Genomic DNA, 14,941 nt, shown 5'->3' with positions numbered 1-14,941 from the left:
AGATCTGATAATGATAATATTGGAGTCTTGATAAGTAACAGACTGATTTGGAGGAAAATTGTAGATAGGAAGTTAGTAATGATGTCAATTTTTCACATAGTACTATCATATCCTGTACACCCCTTGAGGGTACATGTCAGGAATTTGATGATGATAATAATAATAATAATTTATGTTTAGTAGGCAAATAACAGTACAAAGGATAGTTTATCCTCTGAAACCATTTTCATTAATCATCATATCAAATTCCTAATATATATATACCCTCAGGGGATATACAAAATAATTATTATAGTACAGTAGACGCTGCTGTGTGATCACTTTGGGATATTCGCTTTTCGATAACAATAACCGGCTGATAACATTAAGCAAAGGATATAAAAAACTGCATCATTTATTTCAATTTATTGTTATAAAAAATTTTTAATAAGCAACAACATAAAATTATTTTAAAAACTTATCTAGTGTGGTCTGTTGTGTTTTTGAATATAGCAGTTCATGAATAAATTGCTCATCCTCATAATACCTTTCGAAGTTTGTTACTCTATGTTGCACACTGCAACGAAGTATTCATAGAGCTTCTTGCATCTGGGCAATGGTTGGAGGAGCCTTTAAAATTTGTTCTTTACTTGTATTAGGTTCACTTTCTTCTATTAGTTTAAAGTTCTAATTGGAAGCAGCTTGACGTATTTCCGACACTGTCATTGTAGCCACCACTTCGACATTGTTATTAATATCCAACCAATTTTCAAATTCTTCTTTTGACATACCGCCTGGGGTGTTATCAAAAATTTCATTTGCAAGATGTTCAAATTCTTCAGAAGAAGTTTAGTTTCAGAGTTAGTCTTAAAAAAATCCACCTTTTTGGAAGCAGTTTCCGATAGTCTTCTCTGAGACTTGCTTCCATGACATTGCTATCAAACACAATGCATCAAAAAGGGAAATCATTTTTTGTAATTGCACTTGCATCAGATTGATCTTTTATATAATCGCGTTCAACTATAATTCTCGCACGAACTTCCCTGCAATAATAAGCTTTAAAAGCTCGTATGATGCCTTGGTCACATGGTTGAATTAACGATGTAATGTTCGAACGCAAGAAGATTACTTTGATGTTTTTTAACAATAAATTGTTTGTGTGTGCAGTGCAGTTGTCTACTAACAAGGCAATTTTTCACTTTAATTTAAAATCCCACTTAACTAAGCAATTGTTGAAAATGTCATTAATCATCCAAGCATTTGCACTAGAACAGTAGTCAACAGGCAAACATTTGACACCTTTAAAACACCAACAATTTTTACTTTTTCCAATCACTAGGAGTTCTCGTTTCTCACCTTTCATATTAGCACAACAAAGAACTGTCACTTGTGCTTTTGAAGATTTAAATCCTTTAGTACTTTCATTTTTATACAAATAAGTATGCTCAGTCATTACATGAAAATAGAGTCCTGTTTCGTCTGCATTGAAAATATTATCGGGAGAAGATTCAGCAATAATTTTTGCCCACTCAGTCTTAATCCACACATTAGCTGATAAAAAATCAGCACTTTTTCTTCACCATGAATATGCTTGTACACAATATTCTCTCACTTTTTTCCACCTGATAAACCATCCATCAGTTGCAGCGAAATTTTCTTTGCCCATTGTTTTTGTGAGTTCTGCTTTTTGACGCATCAAAGGAGTATCCTTACTAGATCTGCCTCTTTTCCTATCCATGTTCTCACTAGTAAGAGCTGAAGTCTCAATGTTTGATCTGTTTTTTAAGATCTTACACAAGAGTGGTTGTGAAATTTTTAAATGTACAGCTGCACTATGCTGACTCATTTTGTGCAACTTATCATAACACTTCAAAATTCTTCGCTTTTCTTGAAAAGGTAAATCTTTACGTTTTTTACTTGCTTCTGGCCATAATGCTAAGGGCTGTTTTAACGAGCACTCAAAGTCAAATTCACTTACTGAAAGAGAGCACGAAAATAAACTCAAAAAATCAAAATTATTTATACAACCCCCCTGCATTTGCCTGGAAGATATAATATTTACATAAGATTAACAAAAAAGTCAGATTTCGACAAATGTTCTTTGTCAAATTTTTTTCTGATTAACCCTTATTTCTTAAAATTCTGAGATGCAAAAGGCTAAACATTCGTGGATTCTGATAACAAAACTTTGATTATAATAGACGGATTATTTTTAATTCATTTTAAATAATGTGTTCTGGGACCGACTGATTTTGATAACAATAGCTGATTGATAATATTATCTGCGATCACAATAAGCGGATTCTACTGTACTACATGAAAAATTTACACTATTACTTACTTCTGATCAACAATTTTCATCAAAATTAATCTGTTATCTGTCAATATTCCAATATTATCAGATCATATACTCCTGTCTTTTAAGGCACCTTCTACTGTAATGAATCCATTTAATCTTGGTCTTCCTCTGGGTCTTTTCCCTGCCAACTCGACAAAAAAGACTTGTTTTGTTAATTCTTCCTCTGCCATTCTGTTTAAGTGATTAGCTCTGCTAACACATTCCTGGATGCTTATAATATCAAGTTCTTTCCTAATATCCTCATTTTTAATGTGATACTGTGATTGATGCCATCTGTTCACACCACTAATCTTTCGCAGAACTCGCATATCAGAGGTCTCCAGTCTTTGATCAAGTGTTATTTCTAACCCAGCTCTCAGATCCATAAGTTAAAATTGATTTGAACACAGTATACAGCTGATTTAGTGTTGTTTTGACTAATTTCTTTCTTATTCCATATAAATTTATTCAGTTGACTTCCGACCATACCAGCTTTACTAATTCTGTTGTCTTTTTCAATATTTAATTTATCTTCACTAAAAATTGTGCCTAAATAGCTTAAACGTTTTGCTTCTTCTATAAGTTCACCATTCAGGATACAGTTGATGTTTTCAATGTTTCTGCCTATTTTCATTCTCTTCGTCTTTTTATTGCTGATTTTCATACCAATTTATTACAACAGTTATTCAATTTAATCAGGGAATCATGTAGACTTGTACTAGATTTATTCAGAAGATTAACATCATCTGCATAAAGGAAAGAGTTAAAATTAACATCACCAATTTTGATATCAGATTCAATAAAATCTCCCTTGATAATATTAATGATCCATATAGATAATGAATAACAGTGGAGATAATGTGCAACCTTGTTACACACCTGATATTACTTCAAACCATCTTCCTGTACTTCCTTCAAGTCTAAATGCTGACTTACAGCTTAAATAGTGGCTATGTATTGCTTAATATAATGTACCATTTACACAATACAACTGTAGTGTTTTCAAAAGCTTTCCTTTTGGCACCTTGTTATATGACTTTTCCAAATCAACAAGGATTTCTGAATTATGCAATGCAGCTACTGTAAAATTTTTATACCCATATCTGAGCATTTCTGGCCGAATTTCATCTATCTGCCTTTCCACATTTCAGGTTTTTGACAACATTTTCTACTTTAAGTATGTATATATGTATTACTACCATCATGCTGACACTTCTTGTTTCATTTAGCATCTATCAAAGTAATAACTCCAGATATTTAGAGATGATAAAGGTGACATGAAAACTGAAAATATCTTTAAATTATATATTTAGTTTAATCCTTTATCCAAGTGTAAGCAAACAAAGTTTGCGCCTGAAGTATCTTCAGGACTGAGAGCAACTCGTAGCAAAGGTGGACAAAGCTTCACATCACTTGCAAATATTTACAATTATTTAATCGTAAATATTTCATCCTAAGTATCTTAGGACATCAGTACAGTAGTTTAAAACAATAATAGTAATAATATACAGTTAGGGCACATGATTACAATAGAATCTCATTAAACGTGCATAAAGTGTTACAGAAAAAAAAAAAAATTATTTAATACAATTTTGTATGACAATTTCCCATACTTTAGGAATAGTAAGAACGTTGTTGCGGTTTAAGTTTGCAAAATAAAATTTACAACTTGTTACCTTCCCCTAAGGACAAACTCTCACCTTTGATGTTGCCTGGCGTTTATGAAATTCCACGCTCATACAAATTGTCTTACTTTGGACAGACAGGTAGGTTTGTTCAGAAATGCATCTCGGAACATCAAGACCACATTCGTCTTTTTAAACCACAGAAATCTGGCCTCTCTCAACACAAAATTGAAAATCCAAACCATAGGATCCATTGGGAAAAGTCTAAACTTTTACATAGATCTTTATATAAACATGAACGTCTATACAAAGAAAGTTCTGAAGCTCTACTACACAGACCAAACTTAAACAACGACGTTCTCACTATTCCTAAAGTATGGGAAATTGTCATACAAAATTGTGTTGAATAAATTAACCCCCCCCCCCGTAACACGTTACGCACGTTTAATGAGGTTCTATTGTAATCATGCGCCCTAACTGTATGTTATTCCTATTATTGTTTTAAACTACTGTACTGATGATGTCCTAAGATACTGAGGATGAAATATTTACAATTAAATAAATTTTCACTGTGGTTAATACATGTGTTTCTTTTAATTTATTTTCTATGTTCTTACTCAAGTCTTCCCATAACTTGTTTACCTAGTTTTACACAGTGCTTTGCAGTCTTACATTTTTCTCTATTTCCTAAGAACACAATCTGACTTATTCGCCAGAAAATTTCTATATGCTTTCTTCTTTTCCTTCACTGCCTCTAATTTCCTGAGTCCACCATGGAGTTCTAATTTTTCTATCCTTACAGACAACCTCACCACATGTCTCTCTGGCTGAATCAATCCATGTTTTCTTCATGATTTGCCACCGAATCTTCAAGGTTTGGCTCTTGTTTTGAAACTCTCATTTTTTCTTCAATGATATTTGTGTATTTCAGCCTACAGTTCACCTCTGCAAGCTGCTCAACTATGATTCGTTTTAAAACCTTATATACTCATCTTCCTTTTCCCTCTTTTACCTTTCGGTGTCGAGGGTTTATTAATCATCGGACCTAAACCGTTCGCAGGATAAGGTGGCCAGTCCTACGTCCCGGTGTATCCTATGTCCGTAGTGGTGTTGAATTCTCAAGGCTGGTTTGCCTGCTTTGCAGGATGAAAAACCCCAGGATAAACTGGGGGAAGAAACAACTGTCCATGCCCAAGACCGGCTAACTTGGCTATGGCTGAGGAAGATCCTTCAGTTCCACATGTCATCGATGGGAATCGAACCCAGGACACTCCTTCCCCAGGCATATGATTGCAAAGCCCACAGCTACTAGGCTAACCGTGCACACATACTTTATATATGCTTCTTGTCAATATGAAATTCAATTTTATTCTGCTCAAAACTAAATACTAATTACTTCTTATTTCAAATCCTTTTGTATACTCTTTCCATGAATCAGTGGGAAAACATCGCTATCAACTATAACATAGTCAATGAGACTTTGTGCACATTTTTAAGTTGGCATATACTGTTAGTAATAGCCAATCCATGTCCTGAACAGAAACCCAGCAGGCATTACCATCATTATTAGCTTTGCTCTTTTCTCCAAAATTTCCCAAAACATTTCTATATGTCTGGTAATCATTTCCAGCTCTGCTGTTTAGATCTCCAACAACGACCAACTTTTCCTTTTTCATTGAGCTAGCTGCCTTCTCTAATGCCTCAAAAATTCCCTCCATTTCTTCCTTGATAGAACTTTGTGTGGGACCATAAGCACAAATAAGTCTCATTGTCCAGTTCCCCATTCTGATATTTGCTCACGTCACTACCTGCCTGACATTCAAGATTATCCTCATATTTAGTGTTGAATACTACGGCTACTCCCTCTCTTCCCTGATTGTTGCTGCCTGAATATAACATTTTGTATTTGACACTTAGAAAGATCTCTCCTGTTTTTGTCTTCTTTGTTTCAGTCTTCAGTTCCAGTTCTCCTGCTAGTTCCATTTCTTTTCCATTAATGTTTCTTACATTGATAGTACCAACCTTGAACTCTGTTGATGTTGAATTGGGATGTGTGTTGTGGGATTTGTTCCAGCAGCTGACTTTTTGCTGTTCACCCTGGTTCTCTGATGAAAACAGGTGTGTGTATGTGGGAGGGGGAATTGTTTAACCAAGCAACACCCCAGCTGGCATGAAATTCTGTCATGTTGTATCATCATTTTGCAATGTAGTTTAAGCCAATAATAATACAATTTGGTTTGCTAAATAACAAACATTGTATTGGGTATTGATTGGGATTTAGATTCCAGGTAGATATAACAACTTCCTTGTTATATCTACCTGGATATAACAAGGAAGATGCCTAACAGGGTGCACCACGAGAAGGTGAGAATTGGACAATCGATCTAGGTCAAAAGCCTCAGTCAGTTCTCTGCATTCCTTAAATGGCAACGCAGCGGTCTCCTCCCAGATTTATAGTTTTGACTCTGAAGCACCGCCACACAATTTTAGTTTCACAGTGAAAACTAGGCTTATCACTTGGTTACAATATTACCAATATGGCAAATGGTTAGTGAATAAAATCACTATTCTCAAAATATGCCAGGGACTCATAGTTGATACTAAATCATTTGATCTTTTTTTTAAAAGAATGTTCTGAAAGAAAAAACTCACCAAACCAACTTCACTGCCTCCTCTTTTATACCATCTACTTCTGTCCTTTGGAACAGTCTCTCCAACTCTGCCTTCCACAAAGATTACAACCCTTAGCTATTCAAGCAAAATGTGAAGACTCATTTCTTCTATTCCTCTCGCCTACACACATGGCACTATTCTGCTATAGGTCTTGTGGCCTTTGTGGATCAGATAAAAAAAAAAAAACTTTAATGTTGGTTTACATTCAGTATTATTTGTTCATATGAAATAATAAAGCCTATTAATCTGTCTTCTGTGTCAAAAGAAAAATGAAACAAAAAAGAAAAATGTTATGAGAGCTATTTTGAAATAGCTACTGTTACTACTAGCTTGCAGTCATTACCCCCCCCCACCACCACCACCATGCAAATACAGTAGCCTTTTATGATGCTTGACTATATTTATATTTTACACCAAGTGAAAACAAAAAGCTTATATACTGTGAAATTATTAATGTTTCAGTTAATTATATTTGTTCTTGACACTAAGATAGCAAATTCACAGAAAAAAAAAAACAAAAAAAAACATACAGGTATCCCTTGATTAACGCGATTAATTAATCCCTCAATGTCACCGCGTATATCAAAATCGCATTAATCAAATCTAATAATCAATGTTAAAAAGTACAAGTCATCCCTGATCGATTACTGTACTAATAGTTCGTTTTATATGGTACTCTTTTAGGAAATAAAAAATGAATGCAAAGTAAATGTTTATTAAATACTTGTACCTATATTAGTTACTGCAATTTTTTTTAATCAAAAGAAGTTATAAAGAGTCGTTTAGACAGTTTTTTTCTTATCGGCATAAATTCTACGATAACAAGCAAAATGACTCTCTAGACCTCGGCAAAGAAGCATTCTTCGATTAACATCTGGATCCATATCCATTACTTGCTGTTTAAGCAATTCTAAACTGCGAAATATTCCATCCAGTTCTTTGACTTATTTCCTTTGGAACCTCATCTTCACATTTCATTTGTTCGTCGTTTACATATGTGCATTGTTCAATTTCAAGAAGATCGTTGTCACTGAAATCTTTTGAATCCAATAATTCTTTAACATCTGCTGCTTCAACACCAGCAAAACCGAGGTCTTCACCAATTGCAATGATTTCTTTGACCACGCTGTTCACAGGATTTTGAAAACAACCTAAGTTATTAGCTCATTCTGGCAGAAGGTTTTCCCAAACAGCTTTTGTGCAACTAGAAGACACTTGCTCCCACGAGTCACGAATGTTCTCAATTGCGTGTTTAATGTTAAATTTTTTTCCAAAATTCGTGGAGCGTAATCGCATTTTCTCCCATTGTTGTTTCTACTGCCTTTGAGAATTGCTTTTTAAGAAAATAGGCTTTGAAAGTTGCAATGATGCCCATGTCCATGGGTTATAGCAATGATGTTGTATTTGGTAGGAAAAATAAAACTTTCACATTCTCACACAGATCATTAAGAGAATTTGGATGACCACGCGGCTAGCAGCCTCGCGGCATGAGCATGATTTTGCATGGCAAATTTAAAAGCGCTTTAATCAAAACTCTTGCTGCGTATATCAAGGGATTGCCGCAATTAATTTTGGCGCTATAATCAAATCCGCTTTAAGCAAAACCCCGTTAAGCAAGGGATACCTGTATATATAAAGCAGCATCCTACCTCACTTTAATGATTAAAAAAAAAAAAAAAAAATCAGAATTGTGAGCAGAAAGTTAAGGCATCACCATGATTGCTATATGTATGATATGTTGTTTTTGATTATGCAATTCCACAAATGCGATGAAAATTAATTAATAGTTGACCACTATATATAATTTGAGAATGAATATAATTCAAAATCTCATCAATCTAATCCCAAGGAAAGGCAAACAAACAAAACAAATGCTAAATGGTTTTAATATGCCATGAGTATTTTTGTTAGAATCAGGAGTTTGCATTTTCTTCTTTCATTTCATTTCTTTTTTTTTTTTTGAATTTTACATATATTCATAATTTTATGTTATAGAATGGTTTAGCCTTCTACACATGGAAATCACAATCAATATAAAAAATATATATATATAAATGACATTTTCTGATAATGAATCTTCATGAGAGCAACAAGTAAAATGCAAATGGTTTGTGTTTTGTAGGGAAATGCCCTTCTATTAATAAACATCCAAATTTCCAGTTATCTGATATATTTCAGGTAGTACTGATGTGTCTGGATATTTTCTAAATTACTGTAGTAATTTTCAGTTTCATTTTTCTGAAGACATGAAATAGGTAAAAAATTACTGACCAAGGAAGAAAATACTGGAACTGTAGCTGAAGATTGAAGAAAAGGTATCACATATTATCTATCTGAAAAAACAAAAATAAATGATATATAAGGAATCACTTAACAGAAATTTACTCTTAGCAAAGAGAATATGCAAAACATTAGAAATGTGATATGACTATTCCAATAAGTAGATCACTGTAAAAAGAGATAAATAAGTTATGTGGAGGTTTGAAAAGAGTAATAGTAACATAGAAAATGGATATTTCTATACCAATGGCTGAGATAAACAGCAATAAATTTACAAAGAGCACACACTACTGTGAAACTGCTTGTTAGTTACAAGGAATATCAAATATGATAAGTCTTGGCTTTATATACTTTTAGTATGGGGAAACATTCAAACCAGTGACAATGACTATACAAATAATGTTTGAAATGTCCAATTTCTATAAACTGTTAATACAAAAGAAAGATATCAGACAAGCACTGTAGTGCTGTTATTACTAATTAAAAACACAGGTGTTTGTTACTAAAAAGTTTTTACACAGCCTTCTGTAAGTCAAACAACAATACAAATACACAACTGGCTAAAAAAAAAAGTGAATGAGAATACAAAATTCTGAAATTTTTTATAAGTGCAATTACTTTACATTACAGCAGCAATAAACTGCCCATAAAAAAATACAAATCATAAACAATAAACATTTGGTGATTCAAATAGGATTCAAAAGAAAGAAAATTATAAATGTATTAAATATTAGAGCAGTTTACTTAAATCTAAGAATCTGAAGGATGCCATTTGCTTAGGGTCAACAAAAGAAATAGATTAATTTTTCACATGAAAAAAAGTGAAAAAATATAATTGTTTCAAAGGTGTGATCCTTCTAAAGGATAATTTCTTCATGGACATAGGACAATTTTTTCATGTAGTAAGGATCAAAGAAAGAAAAAGATACAGTATTTAATACTAAACATGAAGATAAAAAAAGTGTTTATGAATGGTATGCCATTTTAAGTAGTGATATCAGCAAAAATTGGAAATGTGACTTATTTGTGTTTATGATCTCAGTAAGGACCCTTTTTAATCAAAGTGTCATTAAAAAGGGCAATGGCATAGAGGGGGGAGAAAAATGAAAAACTGGTGGTTCTTGTTGGAAATCCAAACAAGCAGGGAATAAAACTCAGAGTTATGGATACATTTTGAGAAAATTGAGGAGAAAAAAAAAAAAAAAAAAAAAAAAAAGGGAGGGGGGGGGGAAAGCTAGCCACAACATTTGCTAAATTTCATTCTGGACACAGACAAGTCATTAAATAACTTGTTCATTATAAACACATGCTTAAATTCACAAATACACAACAGGCATATTAACTAAACGAATGTTTATAGCAACTGTTTATTGTATAAGAAAGCATTTAAAAATAATCAAATATTGAACATTTTCCAGACTGGTTGGTTTTGGATTAATGGCTGAAACAACTCAGACTACGAGGCCAGTGTATCATGTCTGTTAATTGCACGTGTTTTTGTGGTATCAAAAACATGAGTTTCTGAGAGAAAAATGCTTTCTACCTCCATATGAGACCACCTAATTCAAATTCAGCTGAAAAGCCCTGATAAAGGTTCTTCAAATTCTATATGGGATTTGAACAATAGGGTTTTCCAAACAAAGGTCATTGTTGACACTGACTGAATTATGGAGCATTTTTCAGATGTGAACAGATTAAAATATACAAGTATTTTTGAGAAGAAAGTGAAAATGAGAGCCTTAGAGCCGAGAATTAACTGCAATGTCATATGCACCTGCCCTGTTTTTCTTTCCCTTCCTAGTAGTTTTCTATCTTCCTTCTACTCTTTCACTTTCTTTATGCTAATTTCAAAGAGGTTATTTTCTTGTCACAAAGAAAGAGCAGTGATGTTCTTTCACCTTTACATGCTGATTTAAACGAGGTAATTTTCTTGACACAAAAAGAGTAGTGATATGGAGGTCTTTGTTGTTGGGTAAAACATGGATAAATTTGTACCAACTTGTAGAAGAGTGAGGCAATTATAAGAAATATGAATTTGTGTACATCTCTGTCCACTGAGATCTGGTACAGTTCTGATAACAAAATAAGCTATGCTATGAAGGTTAAAACTGTGAACTTGCCCAAATCTCTTCATAAAATTGTTACTGGCTTTCCTCAACATTCATCATTAACATTTAGCCACATGTAGCTCCTGCCTACCTTTTCCAAGAATTAATGTATGTAAGTGTAGCATGCTTAATTTTACATTCAAATTTAGGTAGGTAGTAATTGATTGTTAAAGACCAGCTACTCGAATATTATTTAATGAGTTTGGCAACTGTGAAACTTTGTGTGTGTGTGTCATCAGTATCTCTGGTAATCTGGTATCAATATCTTTGATACCACATTACCTGACTGAAATACTGTGCATATATATATATATATATATATATATATATATATATATATATGTGTGTTCCTTATTTAGCAATGTTCCTACAGACGAAGTTCTTGTATTATTCAAAGATAAATTATCTATTGCATCCACTCGGGATACTTTAAGTTTCAGGACATTTACACCATTTATAACAAAATTATGACCTTGCAATGGGTAATCTGTTGTCACCTGTACTTGCGAACATCTATTTAGAAGATCTGGAAGTTAAAGCCATCTCTTCTTATCCTTTAAAACCAAGAATTTGGAAAAGATATATTGATGACATTTTCCTGATTTGGAGCCATGGCCATGAATCTCTCCTGAACTTCCTAGAACATCTAAATAATCAACATCCAAACATAAAATTTACGGCCGAGTTTGAAGCTAATGGTTCTCCTCCTTTTTTGGACATCAAACTGACCCATTCCTCAGAGAAATTAAAAATTTCGATTTAAAGAAAAGCTACCCACACCAACAGATATCTACACGGTCAATCCCATTATTATTCTCCTCAAAAGTTTGGAATCATTTCTACATTAGGACATCGTGCTTGCTCTCTTCTTGATGATGAGATAGAACTTAATAAAGAAGTCAATTTTCCCAGGTCTACTTTTCAACCAAATGGTTATTCACCAAAAACAATTGACAAATTCCTATTAAATCCACCTGCTCACAATAATGAAGAGCAATAGGGTGAAAGGTAATATTTCTGTACCATACATAAGCCCTGTCTCACCCAAATTGGCCAAGGTTCTTAGGAAATACAACATAAGAACTTTATTTACGCCTCTTCCGAAAATCCACTCCTTAACGAGCCATCCGAAACCTAGACATCACAATCTTAAATATCCCGGTGTTTACCAGATTTCATGCAACTGTGATATATCATACTTTGGCCAAACAGAGAAATCGATCGAGCTACGCATTGAAGAACATAAGAGAGAGATGGCAGTTACAGGAGAACGTGCCAGTGCTTTGTCTAGTCATGTTCTGTTCTCGGCCGATTCTAATGAAAAAACCTTAGCAATACAGTCCTATGGGACAAGTCTAATAACATTTTCTGTTGCCACGATGAATTAGAAAGAAAGATAATAGAATCAAAAGAAATCATTCTGAACTCCCTACATCTCAACAACAACCTGAGTTACAACCTTTCATACTGTCATTGTGCTACGATCAAATACTGGCATTCGCGAGATGCTATACGCATGCATACGCCCAACAATGAGGCCAACAAGAGAACAGTTTTGAATGCGCATACTTCAACGTTGAATATATATATACACTGACTTTCCATGATGTTTACAATTATTTCCTCTGCTTTACTGGTTATTTTTTTTTTTAATGTGTACCTGAAGAAGGCTGATACAAGCTGAAACTAGTTGTGCTATTAAACTTTGTTTTCATTTTTCTTGGTTTCTAGTCATTCAATATTTTTAAAAAACGTATATCAACTGAATAAATCAATCTTCTACACACACATATATATATCCACTCTATATATATAAAAAGATAAGCCAAAATTTGAAATGTTTTTATGTCACGTTTTTTGTCTCTTCATTGTTTTGAAACATCCAATAATGTGTTCATGAGACAATTTGTTATTTTGTTTAAAAATATGTACGATATATTGTTTGAGGATTACAACAATCAAGCTCATTGTCGACCATTAGAACAGTACGTGTTAGTATTCATTATTGAAATTAGCATAACGTGCATGTCATGACTGATTATATGGTAAATATTTTATATCCGTTTCGTGATTATGAATAATTAAAGTGAGGTTTATAAAGAACCGGCCTACCAGTCCGAAACTGGGGGGGCACCATAGGAGCCAGAGCCCCCCCCTCCTCAGTATATATATATTTAATAAATGAAAGGAGAGGTTACTCATAACCTCTCCTGTCATTCGAATTCTTAATCCTTGCCTATAAAAGTATAAGAAATCATCAAGTGCACAAAAACTAAAAATTATTTAAAAATTTTTTTTTTTTTTTAAATAATTTACATTATCTGACATCAGGTAAATGTTAAACATTTAACATGGATTTAACGTTTTAAACACTAACTATTAATAGAATTTTTTGTAGCCTTTCTTCCTCTGGCTCCTGAGTTAATCTCTGCTACAGGCAAGCTGGGTTTTTCTCTCCAAGAAATTTGATATTTTAACACTGCAGTTTAAAAAGAAATTGATCACAGAACTCAGATTATTTCAGGCAAAATATATACATGTTAGTGTTTAGGGCTACATGATAGTAAGTAGGTAGCCTTCTGTCCGTTCTACCCTGAAAATCTTGTTCATTGATAATTATGAGCTCAACTAACCACCAATCTTCAAAAAATTCATTAGGGCTAAAGGAGTTCCATCCTTTAGTCCTACTTTCTTTGGGAATAAATGGTGTTACAGAAGCCTCGAAGAAAACTAGGCATGTAATCATCGGTTAAAAGTCCAGCTCCAGGTACAGATGATTCAAATGATCACTCAAATCTTAACAATTGCCACTATATTTCCATCTGTGTACATGAAGCATGGCAATAGAAGTACCTGAATGACTAACACATATCTAATAGCACGTAATGCATAATATATACCATATTTTCCGGTGTATAAGACGCACCCAAGAAATTAAATACAATTTTCTGGAAAAAACCTAAACTTTAAACCATTTCAAAATTGTAATTTTTTTGATGTTGAATCACATATTTATGAAAAGAAATAATTTTGTCTTCATATTCTTTAAGCATTTTTTGACCGATTTTTTTTTTTGTACGCATACAAAGTCCACTGCATTTCATGAAACGGTAACACCATGACGCACCATCTTTAAAATCTTCAATGTTACGCTCACAGGCTACTTTGACTGCATGTGTATGAATCATTTTTGTTGAAATGGCAATGCCATTTTGCCGATTTTCTTGCACCCATTTCAAAACTTCGGTCTCTAGTTCTGGCCACTTCACAATTTTTCCACGTTCCGCGTGCTTTTCATTACGTAAATTGTACAAAATCTCCTTCTGACCACACCAAGTTCTAATCATTTTTTCTGTAGGTGGAGGTCCAAAATGTCTTTCAGCTTCCCTATTCCCATGTTCTTCTGCATATTTTACAACCTGCAATTTGTAACTTGAAGAATACGAATGTTGCCTGTTTTTTTTTTTTCATCACTAAAATCTACGGGGAAATATCAAACTGAACGCAAAATATCTCAATACGTCAACCTCAATACTGATAAACATTGGTAACTGATTACTCGGATAAGATATTATGAAACTTGAATAGGGACTCTCCGTTCTTAGCCAATGACGCGCTAGAAGTCATATGAAGGTCACGCATCAATTTGATTGCACCATTAACCGCTTACAAAGATCTTTTTTAAATAACGAAACCTGTGGTGCGTTCATAATTAGAAGAAACACACGTATAAACCACAGTGAAAATTATTTAATTGTAAATATTTCATCCTAAGTATCTTAGGACATCATCAGTACAGTATTTAAACAAAAATTAGGAATAACATACAGTTAGGGCGCATGATTACAATAGAATCTCATGAAAATGTGCATAACATGCTAAAGTAGTAAAAAAAAAAAAAAAAAAAAAAAAAAAAAAACGTTAATTATTTAACACAG

The 14,941-nt window shown here is 33.4% G+C and overlaps 1 protein-coding gene across 3 annotated transcripts in view; it reads right to left on the bottom strand.

The window, feature by feature from the left end:
• icln (chloride nucleotide-sensitive channel icln) overlaps positions 1 to 14,941 on the bottom strand; it is an 85,259-nt gene that overhangs the window by 11,152 nt on the left and 59,166 nt on the right. The window contains exon 7 of one of the 3 annotated variants that reach the window (XR_016550125.1): positions 8,887 to 8,948. The exons of the other annotated variants lie outside the window; for them this stretch is intronic. The gene's annotated coding sequence lies outside the window, so the exon portion shown is untranslated. The remainder of the gene's footprint in view (positions 1 to 8,886; positions 8,949 to 14,941) is intronic. 3 annotated transcript variants of the gene reach the window in all.

Source organism: Typopeltis vanoorti, chromosome 21 (assembly GCF_054136105.1).
Source record: "Typopeltis vanoorti isolate ZY-2024b chromosome 21, IOZ_Tvanoo_1.0, whole genome shotgun sequence".
In the NCBI taxonomy this organism is placed as follows: Eukaryota; Metazoa; Arthropoda; class Arachnida; order Uropygi; family Thelyphonidae; genus Typopeltis; species Typopeltis vanoorti.
The sequence above is the reverse complement of the archived record's forward strand: the minus strand, read 5'-3'. Positions and strand labels throughout refer to the sequence as shown.